The sequence below is a fragment of the Onychomys torridus genome, chromosome 15 (assembly GCF_903995425.1).
Source record: "Onychomys torridus chromosome 15, mOncTor1.1, whole genome shotgun sequence".
Classification (NCBI taxonomy): domain Eukaryota; kingdom Metazoa; phylum Chordata; class Mammalia; order Rodentia; family Cricetidae; genus Onychomys; species Onychomys torridus.
In genome coordinates this window covers 71,706,819-71,728,146 of record NC_050457.1, presented here as the reverse complement: position 1 = coordinate 71,728,146, position 21,328 = coordinate 71,706,819, and the positions used below count along the sequence as shown (strand labels likewise).

Genomic DNA, 21,328 nt, shown 5'->3' with positions numbered 1-21,328 from the left:
GATTGTGCTATCTTTTCTCAGAAAGGGAGGTCCTAATATCTCATTTTTTTAATCATCTGCCTATTTCATACTTTGCTCATCAATATAAGTCTCTGTGTAGGACAGAGGTAACTTCAGATAATTTAACTTTGTTGCTGTATATGTCACGTAATTGCCTGAGTATATAAGGGGAAGAGTCTTGCAATCTGAATTATGACTAACTCCTCTAGCCCACTGAATCTTGTTGACTTTTTAAAGTTTACTATGTTATGACTATCTTGTTCCTGAATAAGTATAGGTACAGATATTTCAAAAAGTGTCTCATAGCTTCATAAAGAGAGCTCTGTCTTCTTTATGTGTGTCACAACCTGCAAGGCATAAGGAAGACCTTCAAGCAGATAAGGCTATCTACCTACAAGTAGGAGGGGTAGTATGTTCAGTGCATTCCTGGGGAAGCTTAGAAACAGTATTCCTGGGAGAAGGCATACATGATTCATAAGATGTAGAATATTATTTTAAGGTGTGTTACTTTTGTTTATGTTGCATTTGTTTAACTCTGTGAAGCTGTGTTACTGTGCCTGTCTAAAACACCTGATGGTCTAATAAAGAGCTGAATGGCAATAGTGAAGCAGGAGAAAGTATAGGTGGCACTGGCAGGTAGAGAGAATATACAGAAGGAGAAATCTGGGAGGAAAAGAACAAAGAACAGGAGAGATCAAGGAGAGGAGAAAAGAAGGGGCCAGCCACCCAGTCACAGAGCCAGCCACAGAGTAAGAGTGGAAGTAAGATATACAGAAGTAAAAAAAGGAAAAAGCCCATAGGCAAAAAAGTAGATGGGGTAATTTAAAGTTAAGAAAAACTGGCAAGAAAAAAAACAAGTTAAGGCTGGACATTTATTACTAAGAATAATCCTCTGTGTGAGATTTATTTGTGTGGTGGGACCCCTGCAAGAGCAAAAACAACCAACAAGTAATTTTCCATCAACCCAATATCCGCAAACTGTGCAAATATTAAAAGTCTCCCAAGTATGCAACAAGGGAAGATGAAAACCAAAGGTGGCATGGCAGCCATCATGTGGCTCAGCTTCGCTGAATCCTTGTCAAACAGTTGTGCTGTCCTTATGACTTCTGCTGTTCCCACCAGATATAGCTGTGCCAAATATGTACCTTAGTCTGTCCACTTTGACATATTTTCAAGGCAATTTCTGAAAAAAAATTAAATAATATTAAAACACTATTTAAGCATTCAGTCAGTCAAATAAGTCCTACTCCGTGGAATGGGATAAAGCAAGTAATATATTAAATGACAAGTAATAGTACTATGAGAAAGAATTAGCTTCAATAGATTGAAGAAAACAACCATCAGTTACTGGATAAGTAAGATCAATAGTGTCAAATTGATGACCAAGATGAGCTACCAAAGCTTATTTACATACAATATTTTAATGTCTATGACAGAATTTTATTCCAAAGACAATACTGACAATGCATTAAGAACTACTTGCTGTTATTTATAAAAATCACTACATTTCCAAAAATTATATACCAATAATGTACTGTATGGTCTTTGGAAGAAAAATCCTCTAAAACCTCTGGACTCAGTCTCCTGATAAAAGTCATCTAGTATTTTTGATCCTTTCAGTGTTCAAAATTGAGCCAATGTAATAATTTGGTTTTATAACAAATAGACACACTCAGTCTTGAGGCATCTGCATGATTCCAGTATCTATAGTAAGTTTTCAGTCATACAAAGCAACAATATCTTATAAAATACAAGCAATATTTTCATGCTTTGCTAATATTCCAGTTTACCTTTGGTTGCTGTGTTAATACATGGAACAAAAGCAACCTGGGGAAGAAATAGTTTATTTCAGCTGACAGGCTACAGTTTCATCATTGGGAAAACCAAGGCAGGAACTCAAGGCAGCAACCTGGGGAAACAAAATGAAGTGGAGGCCATGGAGGAATGCTGTTCACTGGCTTTTACCATGGCTTGTTCACTTTGCTTTCTTATACCCTGGACCACCTGCCCAGGGTTGGTCCCATTCACAGTGGACTTGACCTTCCCAAATTAATCATTAATCAAGAAAATGCTCCAAAGACATGCTTTTGGGCCACTCTAATGGAAACAATTCCTCAGTTAAGGTCCCCTCTTCTCAGATGGCTCCAGTTTATGTCACAATGATAAAAAGAAACTCACCACTAGCACAACTGATTCTATGTCAACTTGACACATTGCCATTAAATTATAACCTTTCCTTTATGGTTTATCCCCAAAATCTCATGTTATTATCATAATATAAAACATAGTATAATTTTAAATGTCTTGTAGAGTTTAAACAAATTCAAATAATTCAAAAGTCCAAGGTCTCTTACAAATCTAAAGTCTCTTAACTGTAAAATAATAAAATTTTTTCTATAAAATTCTAAATAAATCCATGCTTTCTTATTTCAAGAAGGAAGAGTCAGGATACAATTACAATGAAACCAAAGTCCAGCAGTGTAAATATTCAGTGTTCAGTGTCTGGGATTTGCTCATGATCTTCTGGATTTGAAGGGCTATAGCCACATTTGTCCTGCTATGGCATCTGGAAACATAAGCTTGTCCCATAGGCTCAGGCCTATTCCACTCTATATGTGCTGCTGTCCTTGATAATCATCCCATGGTGTTGGCATCTCCAATTCTGGAGTCTCCAATACAAAACTAAGCCAGCCCCTTCAGCAATGAACTTTGCTGGCTTTTTCAGGAACTACAACAATGCCACATATCACCAACCCTCAGTTTTTCTACATGACACTTTTAATCCAGGGGTTTCCACTACAACTGAGGCTGCACCTTCACTAATAGCCTCTTCACTGTGGTCTCACATAGTGCCAAGAATCAACTGCTTTCTATGACCTCTTAACTCCTGCAGTTTTCTGGCCAAACAAAAACAGTACCACATGGGAGACTTTTACACATTACCGAATTTGGATGCCAGCTTAAGATGCAGCCTTGGCCCCATCTGGACTATAGATCCTAGAGGCTGGTACTGAGGAAATAACTTTGCAGAAGATTTTAACTTGATGCCTGTCTTTTACAAATCACAGCCCCAGCATCAACTGTCTTAATAACCAAAGATTTTACTTCAGTGGTTCTGGTCTCTTATTATTTAAAGCTGTTTCTTCAGACCCAGCTCAACAGAAATCACAGATTCATAAATTAAATATATCGCACAGACAGCCCTAAAAACAGTGGAAAAACAGAACTAACCACATTTAATTTGAAGACCTAATTCAAGTTGTTATACTCGTTGCTTTTCTCTGAAACTTTACAAGCTATATTTCCACTACCTGCATCTCTCTTGACAGTCCTATTTTCCAAGCTCCTTTAACATCCCAGTTAGTTCTGAGTACTTAATGGCCTTTCCTGCTGAAAGCTCAAACTGTTTCCATAATCCTCCCATGGATGGGGAATCCTTTCCAGGAACTGGCCAGGTCCACCACAGGAATATCCCATGGTCCTATGTTCTGTCCTAGTTTGCTTTCTGTTTCTGTGGTAGAACACTGACCAAAATCAACTTGGGGAAGAAAGGGTTTACTTCAGCTCACAGGTTACATCACCAAGGGAAGTCAAGGCAAGAACTTGAGAAGGAATTTGGAGGTAGGACCTGAAGTGTGGACCATAGTAAAATATTGGTGAAATTATTAAGGCCACTCCACGTAGTTAAAAGGGAGGTTTATTTTGTGGGTAACTTACAAATGAAGGGGTAGGTTGCAGGGTCTGGCAAAGGTATGGCGCAGTCCGGCGGTGTTCTCTGGAGAACTCTGCTCAGTCTACCTCCAGTGTCCAGCGTCCCGGAACCAAGAGAGAGACCTCCTCTTGATCCTCCTCTGCCCTGCCTTGTGGGCATGATCATTACCGAAGCCTCAATGGGGGTTGGAACTTCCAGGCCAATGCTGGGATGGCTGCCCATTACAGTAAAACACTGTTTACTGGCTTTTCCATGGCCTATTCTGAACTTTCCTTTCCTTTCCTTTTTTCTTTTCTTTTCTTTTCTTTTCTTTTCTTTTCTTTTCTTTTCTTCCTTCCTTCCTCCTTCCTTTCCTTTCTCTCCTCCCTCTCTCCCTTCTTTCCTTCCTTTCTTTCTTACTCATTCTCTGTTTCTTTTCTTAATTATTTTTAGGTTCATTTATTTTATATATTTGATTGTTTTGCCTGCATGTATTACGTGCACCAGATGCATTCCTGGTGCCTGTGGTGATCATAAAAACATGTTGGATGCTCTGGAACTGGAGTTATGAATGGTTGGGAGCCACATGTAGGTGCTGGGAACTGAACTTGGATCCTCTGCAAGAACAAAGAGTGATGTTAACCACTGAGTCATCTCTCCAAACCCTCAGCTTGCATTCTTATTCAATCCTGGGACCACATTCTCAGGGGTGGCACCACCCCCAGGGAGAGAGGCCCTCCCACATCAATCATTAATCAAGAAAATACTCCCAAAACATGCCCACAGGCTGGGAGGCAATTCTCCAATATAGGTTCCTTTTTCCCAGATTATCTCTAGTTTGTGTCAAGTTAACACAAACTAACCAACATAGCCAAACCAATTCACAAGGTTTGTCTCCAGTAACATCCGTCTATTTCTTTATATGTAAGTGATTGGGTAAGGATTGCTACACTATTTACACAGTGATTTCTACTGTAACAAATTTTCTCTTTTCAAGTTTATATGTTTGAAAATTATCTTCCTGTGTACATGAGTAGTGTCTGTGGAATTCACTCAGAGTTAATGAAGATCTGGCTTCACTTAAAGGTAGCCCCATTGTATTGGAAAGGGTTTCTCATCAATACTTCTATTGATTATGTTGTGAAGAATAAAGGATTTCTTGTGTTATTTGAATTTGTAGGATTTCTCTCATAATTACATTTTTGATCATGTGTATAAAATATTATTCAACAGTTGAGACCCCTTCTTTGCTTTTACAAGATCTCTCCAGTACTAAATTGATGGTGCTGAAGAAAGGTTGAATTATTAGTAAATTCCTTGCAATTCTATTGTACTGAATTATTCTTATTGTATTGAGTTATAGGTGAACATTACTAAAGGCTTCGCAGCAGTGTTTGCACTAATCTGGATTTTTTTTCTAGTATGAAGTCTGTTGTGTCGAGTAAATACTGAACAATTTTCAAATGTGTTGCCATGTTGTTCACATTTGTAGGGTTTCTCCCCAGTATAAATTCTCTCATGTTGAGTAAGGCTGTAGTACAAGTAAAGGCTTTGCCACATTCTTTGCATTTATAGGGTTTTCCTCCACTATGAATTCGCTGGTGCTTCATACACGATGAATAAATGCTAAAGGCTCATCACACTTACATGGTTTCTCTGCAGTGTGAACTCTCTGGTGGTAAAGAAGAGTGGAAGAACAGTAAAGTTTGCCACATCCCTTGCACTTGTAGGGTTTCTCACCAATGTGGACTCTCATATTCTTAGGCAGGTATGAAGCAAAAGTGAAGGCCTGGCCACATGCATCACATTTGTAGAGTTTCTCTCCACTATGTATTCATTGGTGTTGGTGAAGGCTGGAAGAACAGTTAAAGGCTTTACCACATTCTTCACATTTGTAGGGTTTCTCTCCAGTATGGATTCTCTGGTGTTTAGAAAGAATGCAGGGAACATTAAAGGCCATGCCGCATTCTTCACATCTGTAGGGTTTCTCTCCAGTATGAATTCTCTGGTGTTTAGAAAGTGTTGAGTGAACATTAAAAGTCTTTCCACATTCATCACATTTATACGGTTTCTCTCCAGTGTGAACTCTTTGGTGAACAACAAGGCCTGAACAATTAGTAGAAGCTTTGCCACATTCTTCACACTTGTAGTGTTTCTCTCAGGTATGAATTATTTGGTGCTGTTTAAGGCTGGAAGAATAGTTAAAAGCTTTGTCACATTCTTTACACATGTAGGGTTTCTCTCCTCTATGGATTCTCTGGTGTTGAACAAGCAGCGATTTCCAATCAAAGGCCTTCCCACATTCTTTACATTTATGGGGTTTTGATCCTGTTGATTAAAGGTTGAGGTATCACTAAAAGCATGTCACTAAACGTTAAATGTAAGATGCTTAGTTTTAATATGTATACTTTTCACTCATAGTTACACATTTAAATGTAATTAAGGATCACATAAAAAAAGAGTGGGAATCAGTCAAACCACACAAATGGGAAACAGTAGACACTTAAACACCTATACTCTTTCAACATGATTTGAAAATGTGGTAAGTGAAAACCACCTAAGCTACCACTGAATTGTGAATATGAAGACAATGAAGAACAAACAAATAATGGAGTGCTATTACACTTAAACAGCTGAGCCAGACATGACATCTGTAATGAGGGCATTGAGCTAAAGGAAATAAACCTATTCTATGAGGTCAGCTGACTGTATAGTTGGTCTTAAATAGAAACTCAAAGTAGAAAAGCTTGTGAGACTGGCAAGCAAGTGGTGACTCTAGGGCTTCAGCTCTCAAAGCTACAAAACTGTATACAGGTGCTACACAGAATGTTCCTAACACTACAAAGCAACGTACTTGAAATATGTAAGACAATGTTATGTTTTAAACAAAACTTTTAGAAAAACTCACTTCACAGGATACAACAACCATTAAGTAAACAATGAAGTGACTGTTGGGTGTGGTGACACATGCCTTTGTTCTCAGCAGGCAGACAGATCTTTGAGTTCAAGGCCAGCCTGGTCCACTGAGCAAGTTCCAGGACAGCCAGGGCAACACAGGGAAACTCTGCCTTGAAAAGCCACACACACACACACACACACACACACACACACACACACACACACACACGAACAAAGTGAGAAAATAAGCATGATATGAAAACAAGAGTAATATTTTTACTGGCAAGTGAAAACATTTGACTTTGTTTTCAATAGACATGGTTTATAGATATTTTCAATTTTTTATAATGCATTAAAGAATACAATAGCAGGCCGGGTGGTGGTGGCACATGCCTTTAATCCCAGCACTCGGGAGGCAGTGGCAGGGAATCTCTGTGAGTTCAAGGCCAACCTGGGCTACAGAGTGAGTTACAGGAAAGGTGCAAAGCTGCACAGAGAAACCCTGTCTTGAAAAAAAATACAATATCAAATAATGCTTTTTTTCAAAAATAAATAGGGTACATGTAAGTACATTATTACATGTGAAGCAATCTAAATCACACAAAAAAAATAATAAAACACAGAAAATAGAACTATAAAATAAGAAAAAGGAAAATTTGGGCTCATGAAATTCTGGAAGACTGTGGAAGAGGTGTTCAACAAAACCACTCTAGGGGTTTGCAGTTTTCAAATATCCACATATCCACCAAAGGCACACACTTTATATCGCTGACATTGACTATATGGCAGAAACCAAAACTGCAAGAATAAATTAGAGGACCAGCAAAATGCCTCAGCAGGTAAGCCTGGCCACCTGTGGTCCATTCTGCAACCTACATGAGAAAATCAACTCCTTCCAAATTTTTAAAAATTTTACTTTCCCCCTTTCCTTTTCTCCCTCTAATCCTTGCCATGTTCCCTTCCCCAATTCCTCCTATGCCCCCCATCTTAGAGTGATGACCTTTTTTTGATTATACTGTTCACGCACAGAAACTTGCATAAATAAATAACCATAATCACTTACATATAAATATGTAACTATAAGAACTCACAAAGAGCTCTATTTTGACTAATGAATTTGTAAATGAAATTTGCGAATCATATTTGTGGTGTTACTGTGTTTACAAAGGCTTTCCCCATAGATTTTTAGCAACATGTATGAGTTTTCTGAGCTGTAGAAAGCTGTGTTATAATCTAGAACTTCACATGCAAAATGGTCTTTAGGACTGGGGAGATGACTCAGCATTAAAATGCCTATCACAGAAGCATGAAGACTAGGGTTTGGATCCCTTTGTAAATGCAAGGTGAGCATGCTCATCAGCTTGTAAATCCAACCATGGAAGGCACAGACAGGGAATCCCTCAAGCAAACTGGCTAAGGAGACTAGCTATATTGGCTAGCTCTGAACCTGACTGAGAGATCCTGCCTCAATAAAATAAGGTAGAAGAACTGTTAAGGAACATATGAACACATGCAAACATACACACACTTCAAGTACCACACAGACATAAAGTTAAAATAAAAGAACTTCAGCAATCATCATAAATCCATGCAGTACTGAGTGAAATGGTAGGGAGAGGCTAGGCATGATAAGCAACTGGCAGAAGATGTTCTTTAATGGTAAGTGTAATAACTATAAAATATTCTCCACTAAAACATAACTTCTCCATGCACATTGGAAAGCCATGCTTTCTCTTGTATTTTTGGATGGCTCACTTGTGCGCATCGATTCATTCATTCATACATACCTGAGTGTGCGCCTACTCTTGCTTGTCCCTTCACACTCCAAGGCTCTTTACTTTGTTCCAGAAATGTGACCAAGTACAGCTTAGAGAAAGCAAGACCTGTTTGAAAAGGGGAATAAGATGCTTGGCTATTTCCTCCTGGAAATTAACATTTGAACTCCAGTATTATGCGTCAAAGGAAAGAGACAATAAAAGATTGCAGGAAATTCTATCTTTAGAATTTCTTATTTCCAGAAAGACAGGGTGCTAAGGAGTAATTTACAATCTGCAGATCTTGACCTTCATTACAAGGAAAAGTATCAAGGCTGGAGGGTGGGACATTTCTTTAACACATGGACTAGGTGCCTCATGCCACTGAGCTTCTAACATTTCTACTACAGTGAAGGACACATACTTCCAAAAACAAGTTGAAAACACAGGGAAAAATACAATAAAATGTTTCTTAGTTCCATCACATTCTATTTTTTCTTTAGAAGCAGTCATATGAGCTACACATATGTGCCGGGGAGCACAGCTCCCATGAGATATTCAACAGGCAGTCACATGTTGACGGGAAATAAGAATTCACAGTGGAAGTGATCCTCACCCAGCAACACAAGGTTGCTGTAATTCTCCAATCTCTCATCCCTGTACAAATTCCACTGAGCAGGCTCCAGTCATCCACACTCCTCTGCAGAGAAATCAATGGCCACATCTCCAAATGAGAGCAGTTTCTAAAATTAAATGAAATCAACAGCGCAATCAATAATATAAACACTGAAAGTCAATATGCTTGGAATCACAATTCTAAATTTGGCCAAAGATGAAATCAGAGCTAAAAATTTTTCTGACATGGGTGTGTAATATTTGATACTTTTGAGCCACCATGCGGTTGCTGGGAATTGAACTCAGGACCTCTGGAAGAGCATTCAGTGCTCTGAGCCTCTGAGCCATCTCTCCAGCCCCAATATTTGATACTTTTAAATGAAATGATAGCTCATGAATTTATCCTCTTTAAAGAGAAAGATATAAGATTCAAAACTTACATGAATATAATTTATAATAAAATGTTAAATGTGGTAGTCCACAAAAATATGTACTTAGTGTGGTATGCTTGTATTACACACCACACATTACATACACCCTCATAGGAGAAAGCCATGGTGAGTGTGTACATTCAGTAGAGCATTGGAACAGCAGTGGAGTGGGTCCATACACTCCAGCACTGACTTCAGTAATGTACTCAGGTGCAGAGACAGTGCTAGTTCCAACTACCCCACTTCATTTAATGCTCAGTTCTGCAAATGCATCAATATCAACTTCTTCGTAACTATCTTCTCTCTTTAATTTCCCCATAAACCGAACTTGTCCTATGGCAAGCAGGCCTTCAGAGAACCTGGCAGCACCTAGCAAACTCAGGATGCCAAAGGTTATACAAGTCTACCCTTTGTTTTCCAGTTGTGCATCTGATTGTAAAGTCGACACACCTTGCACTACTGTTTGGGCACAGGTTCACATCCAGATCTCACAGGACCTTAGTGACAGGAAGGGTAACTAAGATTGTCAGTCCTTTTAGGAATGTGGGGACATGGTGGATTAATATGATAAAACTCCATAGGGTCTTCCTGTCTTGAAGTTTCTCTTAGTCTCTTCATGAGGAAGTCATTCCACTGAGGTAGAGATAAACTCCTGTCATTTATACCAGTCATTAATACCAGAACTAAAGACTATGCTTTCTTAACTTGGTCAGGATTCCAAAGCCACTTAATATATGTCCCCTGGTAGGTGGCACCTTGAATGTTGATAATGACAGAGATGTTGTTTGTGGTAAACAGGCAAGGTTGTTGTTTTTCAAGTTCTGTTTACTTTTTTAAATCTTCACCTAATTGATTTTCTATGTGCAGTTAACATTACTCTGAATGTATAAATGAAATAATACATTTATTCTACAAAGTTGTTAAACATCAGTGAACATTTGATTCATGTTGTTCACTCATTAACAGTATCTCACCTATAAATATAATAGAATAATATAGTTTAAAATGCTTAGGTGCTTCTTGAGTACTGAAATTAAAATGAGTTTATTTGTTGAGCCCAGATGCTTTCTTTATTGATTGTTAATTGGGGGTTAACTAGGTATATTTATTTATTTACTCTCTATATAAGGCTGTATCCTGTTTTAAAGAACTGCCTCTTTGGGAGTTAGCACTTAAATACATATTTATACATACATACATACACACATACATACAGATATATGTAGAGCTAGGTAGATAAGTAGAGTTAAACTAAAGGGCTGATCTGCAGAAGCATTCTTCATGAGGCCTGACATCTACCTATACCTCACTATTATGTTACATAAATGAGTTCACTCTAAAAACTGGAAGTTCACCCAGCTTCAGATATTTAGCTTAATCTTTTATGCTAAATATATAATTAACTTTAACTAAATAAATTTATCTAATTCATTTATTGTGCAAGAGATAAAAGTCTTGTCCTTTGCTCCTTATTATTAAGTCTTTCATAATTATTTTGTGGTAATATTTCCATAGCATAATGAGAGTTGGTTATAGATTCTATACTTTAAAGTGTAAACAGATGTTTGGATTCATATAAAAAAGAACTGATAGAAGGTTGATAGGCTAGCATTTGTTCAAATTGGTTATTAGTTTGAAATAATTAGGGTGCAGGCTGGGTGCTTCAATTAATCCATGCATAGTTTCTGCCATGCTTAATTTGTAGCATGTTATCTCCTCTCAAATATCATTATCAAAATATAAGTCATAACTTACACAGAATATTAGTGGAGAGTGAAACATAGTAGTTATGTGTCGCATTGCCCAATTTCATTAGATTCTATATTCTACTTTGTGAGGGTGGTTTCTGTGTGTAGCTCTGGCTCGCCTTGAAATCACTATATAGACCATATGGGCCTTGAAATCACTTGCCTCTGTCTCCTACAAGCTAGAATTACAGGCATGTGCTACCATGTCCAGCAATTCTATAGTCATAATTTACTATGAAATCATCATTTTTTTTTAAATTTCATACATTTCTACATACAATCTTGCATAGAAAATGTAGCTCATTGCATCCACATAATGGCTACACCTTGATCTAATATTTTTATGTTTGTATTTGTGCTTTCTTTTAGACCTTATTAGGGCATGCTGACATTGGTAGTGTAGATGCTGAATTAAAAAGGGGCTGCTGAGGTAACTGATTACAGAACAGACTCTTCTGGAAAGGTATAAAACATTGTCACCATACTGGCTGTTTTTTGTCTGTCAACTTGACACAAGTTAGAATCATCAGAGGAAGGAGCCTCAGCTGAGGAAATGCCTCCTTGAGATCCAACTGTGAGACATTTTTCTCATTTAGTGATCAATGAGGCAAGGCCCAGCCCATGGTGGGTGGTGCCATCCCTGGGTTCTATAAGAAGGTGGGCTGAGCAAGCCATGGGAAACAAGCCAGTAAGCAGCACCCTTCCATGGACTCCGCATCAGTTCCTGCTTCCAGGATCCTGCCCTGTTTTGAGTTCCTGTCCTGACTTCCTTCAGGGATGAACCTTAATGCTGAAGTGTAAGCCTAATAAACCCTTTCCTCCCCAACTTGCTTTTTGGTCATGGTGATTCATTGTAGCAATAGAAATCCTAACCAGGACTGTAGCTGGAGTTTTCTCCAGTCCTGCCTGGCCCACAGTCAGACAAATCTCTCTTACCCGCCGCCAGTCCCACAGCTGCTCAGACCCAACCAAGTAAACACACAGAGACTTATATTGCTTACAAACTGTATGGCTGTGGCAGGCTTCTTATTATCTAGTTCTTCTAACTTAAATTAACCCATTTTTATTCACCTATACTTTGCCACATGGCTTGTGGCTTACCAGTACTTTATATCCTGCTCCTCATCCTGGCAGCTTGCAGCATCTCTCTGCCTCAGCCTTCCTGTTCCAGAATTCTCTTCTCTCCTTGTCCCACCTATACTTCCTGCCTGGTGACTGTCCAATTAGTGTTTTATTTATTAACCAATCAGAGCAACACATTTAACATACAGAACATTCCACAGCACAAGACAGCCAGGCTTTCACATTTCTAAACAAAATTTATTGGTACAGTAAATAGTTCAGTAATAATTTCTGTTTACAGGTAAATCTACTGGGACATCTAATCACAATCTGACATTTAGCTATTGATACTTCATATCATTTAAAATCATTCTTGTGGCCAGGCAGTGTTGGCACATGCCTTTAGTCCCAGCGTTCGGGAGGCAGGGGCAGGTGAATCCAAGTTCAAGGCAAGCCAGACTAGAAGTCTCAGAGGAGGAAGGGTGCAGTCAGAGAGTCACCAGCAAACCCAGAGAAGCAAAATGAGAATGCTGCACTAAGAAAAAGTACCAAGCTACATAGCTAAACATAGATAAGAATTATGGGTTAATTTAAGTGTAAGAGTTAGTTAGTAATAAGCCTGAGCTATTTGTCATGCATTTATAATTAATATAAGCCTTTGTATGGTAATTTGGAAAGCAGCTGCCAGGTATTTGGGAACAGGCAGTTGGGACCAGAAATGTCTTTCTACAGAAATATGTTAGTGAGAAAATTTTAAATGACATGTCAAATACAGTCAATAGAACTTCTTGAAAACACGTGGAAGTGTGGAAAAATCACTGCCTGTCAATTACATGGATTTCTGTTATTTCACTGGTGATAACTCAGCTGATAAGAACTATAAAAAGCAGTTAGTGCATTCATAAATTATGCTTTTAAAAAACTTTTTTTTTTGTTTTTGCACACTCTCATTTAGTGTAGGGTTGCTTTGGATCTTTTATGAAGCAGCAGATGACACTGAACCCCTGATTTCCTGACTCCACTTTGGAAAAGCAGACATGAGAGGATGCAGCACAGATTAAAGTCTTCTTCTCAATCATTGGTCTGTTCATTTTAAATTATATGTATATATAGGTCTGTATGTTATCAGTGAGCATGCTGCCATATCATATTGATGTTGTAAGAAAGCAGTGTTGATGCACTGTGCTTTTCTCAGTTTAAATAATGCAAAACACAGCGCCATTATTTTCCTGCAGGCTAGTGACATTAACTAGACACACTACAAAGAACATGCTTGTATTAAAGATGAAGTGGTTGGAAGCCCATGTTTCCTAAGAGTAGATTTCAATGTCGTAAGTCAGTCTCTAGCACACAAACACTTGGTTTGACTGAAAAGTGAAAAGCACAAAGGACAGGATGAGGAGCAAACACTGTGCTAATCACAGGACTCTGGGCAAGCTAGAGCTCCTCAAATTCATCTTTTTGTCTCCCTGACACAGTATAAATACTTGGCTAAGTCTTACTTGGGTAACTGTTTAGGATCATCAGGGAACCTGGATGCCACATTCAGTGACAGTGGGCTTAAGTGAGTTTACACACTGCAGATGGCACGCAAAGACCGAAGAAGAGCTTGTGATTTGAGAACAATGCAGGCAGCCTCTCAGATGCAGGGCTATCTCCTCCTGGAGACATTTAAGCCCCTTCTCAGCTGTCACCAACCCTCTATACACAAGTCCGTTCTCATACCAATGCATTTCTCCATTTTGAAAAGGAGTCCAAACATACAGTCTCTGTAGGAACTGGATGATCTATTATTTTCTAGTACTTTTTGCTCTGCACTATGGAGTGAATAATTGTTAGGATGATGCAAAAATCAAATCTTTCAATTTAGGGAATTATTCTGCCCTACATGGGGAGTGTTAGTCTCAGGATTCAGGTCACATTGATGATCATGAAGGATTCCTAATCAAAACAGCCATTCATACATCTAACAAGTCATTCCAAAGAAAATGAGACTAACATTCATACACCAGCCACTCTTGGAGCACTCTCTGTACCTGCAAACAAACTAGGCTATGAATTTCTGTCAACTCAAACCAAGACTCATAGGGCGGCTATAAAGTATGGGAGGGACCAGAAGCCCACTTTGCTTCAGATATCCTGAGAAATAACAGCTGCCATGTGAAGGTAGGTCAGGTAAAGACAGTTTGTTTCACTAGGGGTTTCACAGGCTCAGGGGCAGGGCTCTCAGCAGACCCACCCACTAAGGGCAATCTGGATTTCCTGCAGTTCTCACTCCTGGGCCCTGAGCCAGCTCGCTTATCGCCAGAAGCCTCGTGCAAACAAAGCCATCGTGCTCAGAACCAACCCCATTGCCCTCTCTGCAGCCCTGACCTCCATCCTGTGGGGCTTGGGCCAGCCTAGGTCACCACTGCACCTCCAAGTCAGCTTCTTCCTTATTCCCATTCACAAGCCCTCCCCCTAGGATCCGGACCCGCCACCCTGCACCGTCTCTCAGGCCTGCAGGGTTGCGCTGCACCCTGGACCAACCTCCATGTCAGAGATGCAAACCAAGTACTGAGCAGGACCCGATTCTTGCCCAACTTTGGGAAAGATGCACGTGTGTAGACCGAATGCGGAAACGCAGTGACATCATAGTAGGCCAGACATAGTCAGGTGTGCTATGAGCTCATGCTTACCTGCCCCCCTCTTCTCCCAAGTGGAGGGACTCAGCTCCTGCGAGCACATCAGTGTGTGTAATTACTCCTGGCCCATCATCCACTGTGAAATTTCCTAGGTAGAGCTTTGATAGATCTTCAAATTCCTTTCTGATCCTGAAATTGTTCCTTGTGACAATAATTACAAATTCAAGAGTATCTGCTTTGAACATCCCTCAGTTTCTGCAAATCAGGATGCAGAAATAATTCATCCATAGATGCAAAGGTATCAGAAATAGCATCATGAGAATATCAAATGAGCCCAATGGAATAAGGCAGATTGTCACTGTGGAGTATTAAGACCTCCTTTCTCTTAGTAGGAATGTTTATCTCTGTAGGGATCATGTCAGAAACCAAAGTACAAGCCTCTAACAGAAGGAAGAGTTTATGCTCACATGATGGACACTGATTTATGAGGAAGCTGTTTCTGAAAATCATAAAGCTATTTTTAATCACCATAAGGAAATTATATTGTTTCTATTTCTTTCTTCAGTGCTATGATTGAGCATGAGTTTTAGTAATTAGTGACACAGATGCCAGTATCTGTGTAGTATTAGGCATGAGAGAATGAATTAAACAGTCTCTATGGTAACTATGAAGAGATGCACGTGCCTTAATTACAACTTGTCTCACAGAGGCTCACGTCTTTTTATCATTTGGTCCCCAGTGAGTGGTGCTGTTTGGGTAGGTTTGGGCTGGGTAGCTGTGGTGGTTTGAAAGAAAATGGCCCCCAAAAGAAGTGGCACTATTAGGAGGTGTAGCCTTATTGAGGTGGGTGTGGCCTCTTTGGGGGAAGTGTGTCACTGTGGAGGTGAGCTTTGAGGTCTCACATATGCTCAAGCCCTGCCCTGTATCTCAGACCACTTTCTTGTTGCCTGTGTATCAAGATGTAAAATTCTCAGCTCCTTCTTCAGCACCAAATCTGCCTGCATGTCTCAATGTCCCACCAGGATGATAATGGACTAAACCTCTGAAACTGTAAGCTACCACCTCAATTAAATGTTCTTTCTAAGAGTTGCCATGATCATAGTATCTCTTCACAGTAATTGAGACGCTAAGACAGTGGCCTGGCTAAGGGGATTTTCTCACTGGGGGTTGGGCTGTGGGAGTTTAATGATTTCAGCCATGTCTAGTTCACTGTCTCAGCTCTTAGGTTCCCTCCTGGTGTCCATGCTTGCATCCCACTGCTACGTCTCCCTGCCACAATAGACTCTTATCTTTCTGGAACCTTAAACCAAATAAACGCTTTTCTCAGTAATTTGCCTCTGTCATGGTGTTTTATTCCAACCCCAGAAAAGGAATTCAGGACAGTTGTGACAGAAGGGTATTAGAACCCTGCCAGGTCCAAGAATGATTATTGTATTCCTACTGGTCCTTACTAATGAAAAGATGTAGCCAGAGAACTGTGTGTTGTCTGGTAGTTTTTGTTTTCTAGTAATTTGACAAATTATTTCATCCTTTTAAAAATAACCTATAGATGAGCCTCATACCCCTCTCAGGACACTGCCCAAGGTAATCATCATTAATAGTCCAGACTACATGCAGCATGCTTGTAAATAATGCAGATGTTTACATACAAAAAGAATATATACCATCCATGAGAGAATTCACAATTTATATAGATTTGAACTAGAAACATTGCAATATAAAAATATTAAAATAAATTGAGATAACTCTATAGGTGGACTTTTCTGTCGTACCCGCCAGTTCCCAAACAACCACACTGAGACTTATTAATTATAAATGCTCAACCAATAGCACAAGCTTGTTACTAGCTAACTCTTACATTTAAATTAACCCATATTTCATATCTACACTTTGCCACATGCTGTGGATATCACTCTGTGTAAATAAAGTTCTGATTGGCCAGTGGCCAGGCAGGAAGTATAGGCGGGACAAGAGAAAGAGAATTCTGGGAAGTAGAAGGTTGGAGAGAGATACCGCCTACCGCCGCCATGAAAAGCAACATGTAAAGACACTGGTAAGCCACAAGCCATGTGGCAAAGTATAGACTAACAGAAATGGGTTAATTTAAGATAGAAGAAGTAGATAACAAGCAGCCTGCCACGGCCATACAGTTTGTAAACAATGTAAGTTTCTGTGTGCTTTCTTGGTTGGGTCTGAGAGACTGTGGGACTGGCGGGTAACAGAGATTTGTCCTGACTGTGGGCCAGGCAGGAAAACTCTAACTACAAATGGCGCCCAACGTGTTTGCAAGAGTTTCCACCTAAAACCTGAGAAAAAAGATTCTAAAACAGAGCTAAAAACAGCTTCCTAATTGTTTCTCTCAAGTTAGCAGCAGCCTGCCGGTTTGAGCTACTATGGCGGGTTCCTGGCGTGTGCGTCTGACCTGCAGTGTGGTGGGAATGAGGAGTCTACAAGCAGCACTTTACTCTGCTGCATGGTGGATTTAGCCTTTGCTAGTTAAAAAAAAAAAAAAGTTTCTGGGCTATGTACTGCTTTGATAGAACTGCTTCTAGACCCAGAGCTGGTGGTAAACTGTACCACCACCATGTTGGGAAGCTGAGGTGGGTGGAGCCAGCAGCCACAGCGGCGTTTCAGTCTTACAAAGATGGATATTACACAGAGAATCTGGTTTGTCTTGTCTTTGGGATTTTTAACTACAGAAAAAGATTTGATCGTAAAAACTGTTGAGTTAAACAAATATGTAAATTTTAAAGGTACCTTGACTTCAAAATTTGGATATAAGGATATGTTGCTTTGGAAAAGAGTCTCTGCTTTTGTTTCCACAGAAAGCCAGAGGCTGTGGATTTGTTCCAGATTAAGATATATCAGGTTTGATCAGCCAAGACCACCTGAAAGGTCTCCGATGACACCATGGCCCAGATGATCTGACATCCAGAACGGTTTCAAGGCAACTGGCTCAGAGGTTCACCCTAATGGACTACTCTATAATCCTAAAATTTTCTTTGTATCCCCATAAGATACAGCGCCCCCCTCCAGCAGTAAGTAGTAAGAGAAACTACGCCCACATTCCCAAAATTATCAAGCTGGCTTTGAAGATGGAATTGGCTCACTCCTTCTCTAAACCCAGACATATAGCTAAAAGAAATGGTTAAGAGATTCTTGTGTCCTAAATCAGAAGAGCCCTCTGGTGTGGGACAGAGAAAAACCAATATTTTTATTTAAAGCAGGTTGATTATAAATGCGATCTCTTTCTAAAGAAGAAAAGGAGATATGATATAGATATAATAGGATGAAAGGGTAGATTAGGGAACTTACTTCTAAAGAGCAACAACTTGTTTAAAATGTTTTACATTGGTTTAGATTTTAGTCTATTGATACAAACTTAGTTAATTTTGTTATATTGTGTGTATATTTCTACTCTTGTTTAAGGTATTATGTTTATATAGCTCATTTAAAATTGTAATGGATAATTAAAAATAGATTGATAATTAGTCATCTATGATAATCATACTCGTAGCCATGTTAGTTAAGTCTTCTAGGTATACACAGAGATATTTCAGATAGATAGGTAATCTTCAAATACTTCAAAGACCTACAGAATATGGCATTTAAAATATTTTTAAAATTTAGACTTTCTGGACAGTGAGACATGTCTGCTCCTGGCAGCACCGATTTGCTTCAGAGAGGAAGATGGGCATTGAAAACACTTCATATCTTATCTTCACCTTGGCAAAAATAGCCATTTGGGCTAGAAACTGTTCTTGCCTGGACTGCTTGATCGACTGGACATGCAGGACCCATAGAAGGTGACCAGTAAACTTTGCTTGACAAATGGTCCTTCAGGTTCCTGCTTCGCAGAGGAAACGGCCAGACATTCTACAGGACACTGAGAGAAGTGACCAAGAGACTCTAGCCCTGTGGGCTGAAGACAGATGCCCCAACTTTACAAAGGAACATTAGGTGACTGTCCAGGCTGCCAGCTGTCTCTGTCTACTCTTGCAAGACTCCTGAAAAAATGCTTACATCCTTCTCCCGGTTCTCAGGTAATATTATATCCTTCTGAGGTCTTTGATGTGGTTGAAGACTAGATAGTTATAATTTTCTCAGTTATGATACAAGATAAGTTAGATATAAAACCTTAGACTCACAAATATAAGATAGATAGGATATCTTCTTTAATATTGTAACTGTAATTCTTGCTAGATAATTGTTTTGTTATATGTAATTGTACTATGTAAAAGTTAAAACCTTCCTTTAAAAAAAAGAAAAGGGGAAGTGCTGTGGATATCACTCTGTGTAAATAAAGTTCTGATTGGCCAGTGGCCAGGCAGGAAGTATAGGCGGGACAAGAGAAAGAGAATTCTGGGAAGTAGAAGGTTGGAGAGAGATACCGCCTACCGCCGCCATGAAAAGCAACATGTAAAGACACTGGTAAGCCACAAGCCATGTGGCAAAGTATAGACTAACAGAAATGGGTTAATTTAAGATAGAAGAAGTAGATAACAAGCAGCCTGCCACGGCCATACAGTTTGTAAACAATGTAAGTTTCTGTGTGCTTTCTTGGTTGGGTCTGAGAGACTGTGGGACTGGTGGGTGAGAGAGATTTGTCCTGACTGTGTGCCAGGCAGGAAAACTCTAACTACAGCCACATGGCTTGGTACCTTTTCTCAGTACAGCAAGCACATCTCCTTCTCTCTGTATCTCCTTGAGATTCTGAGACTCCTTCCTTCTTTTCTTTCACGCTGTTTTTGTTTGCAAGTCCCAACTACCTGTCCAGTTATTGGCGAGTCAGCTACTTTATTAAACCAATCACAGTGTAAAGGAATATTCCACATAACTCAATATATGTCATGTGGAAGTTTGAATGAGAATGACCCTCTAGGTTCATATATCTGCTTGCTTAGGCCCCAGCTGAGGAACTGTTTGGAAAGATGCAGGAGGTGCACTCTTTACAGACAGTGTGCCATTGGGAGTGGGCTTTGAGGTTTCAAAAGCTCACCTGGCCAAGTATCTGCTTGCTGCCTGTGGATCATGATGTACAGCTTTCATCCACCTTTCTAGCACAATGACTGCCTACTTCCATGCTTCCCACCATGCTGATAATGAACTCATGCACTAAAACTGTTAGCAAGCCCCAGATTAAATGCTTTCTCTTATAAATTGCCTTGGTCATATTGTCTTCTTACAGCAGCAGAAGTGTACCTAAGCCATGTACCATTAATCAAGTATTATAACCTTTTTCTATTTTGAGACAAAGTATACAGCTCAGGTGAAACACAAATGTAATGTGTATCTGAAGGTGACCCTGTATTCCTGATCTCCCTTCTATATACTATGATTATTGGCCAGCAAGACCATACCTGGCTCTCATAACCTACCTGTACTTGTTAAGTGAATGCCCGGCTAGCTCAGTTGGTAGAGCATGAGACTCTTAATCTCAGGGTTGTGGGTCCGTGCCCCACGTTGGGCGCCACAAGCAGGACACAAGGAAAGCGACCACTGTACTTTGCCAAGACAGGGTAAGATGGTCTTTCAGAATTCCTGCTTCTGAAAATGGTCTCTCAGATACTCTAGGCCTGTAGCCAATTTGAATGCACCAACAATGCTGAGAAACATTAGGTGACTGTCCAGGCTGCCAGCTGTCTCTGTCTACTCTTGCAAGACTCCCGAAAGTTGCTTGAGTCCTTCTCCCATTTCTCAGGTATTATATTCCTTATCAGGTCTTTGATGAGGTTGAAGACTAGCAGTTATAGTTACAACTTAGTATATATACATATATAATATCTTAGATAGAATATATTAAGTATTAGACTCAGGTTCTTTAGGATAGGACACCTTTTGGAATGATCTTTGTAACATGCTACCTACCCATGCTCTAGACTTCCCTGGATTTTAGTATGTGTTTTTTGCTTGATATTGTTTGCATTGATTGTAATTCCAACTTATCTAGGTCATTATCCCTCATTACTCCTGGACAATATTTGATAACCATTTCTTTGTATATAGTCTTGTATTAGGTTAGAACCTTCTTATTTAGACAAAAGGGGGAGATGTAGTGGGTAGCCATCCCAGCCTTGGCCTGGAAGTTCCAACCCCCATTGAGGCTTCGGTAATGGTCACGCCCACAAGACGGGGCTGAGGGAGGAAGCTGAAGACCCAGGATCGAGAGGAGAGGTCTCTCTTGGTTCTGGGACCCTGGACGCTGGAGGTAGACCAAGCAGAGTTCTCCAGAGAACACCACCGGACTGCGCCATACCTTTGCCAGACCCTACAATCTATCCCTTCATTTGTAAGTTACTCCACAAAATAAACCTCCCTTTTAACTACGTGGAGTGGCCTTAATAATTTCACCAATAGTTGTCCTGATGGAATATCTTCAAGCTACTTTGTAGAGGGCAAAAAAGTACTGGAAAAGCCAGGAAAGTTAAACATGCAGGCATCCTTCAAAAGAAAGAGATATTTAACCTGTTTCTCCTGTAATGCTAGGAATGGATGTAGACAGGAC

The 21,328-nt window shown here is 39.7% G+C and overlaps 1 pseudogene; it reads right to left on the bottom strand.

The window, feature by feature from the left end:
* Positions 1-4,315: 4,315 nt before the first annotated feature.
* LOC118596195 lies at positions 4,316-19,856 on the bottom strand (annotated as a pseudogene).
* Between the last annotated feature and the right edge of the window lie 1,472 nt (positions 19,857-21,328).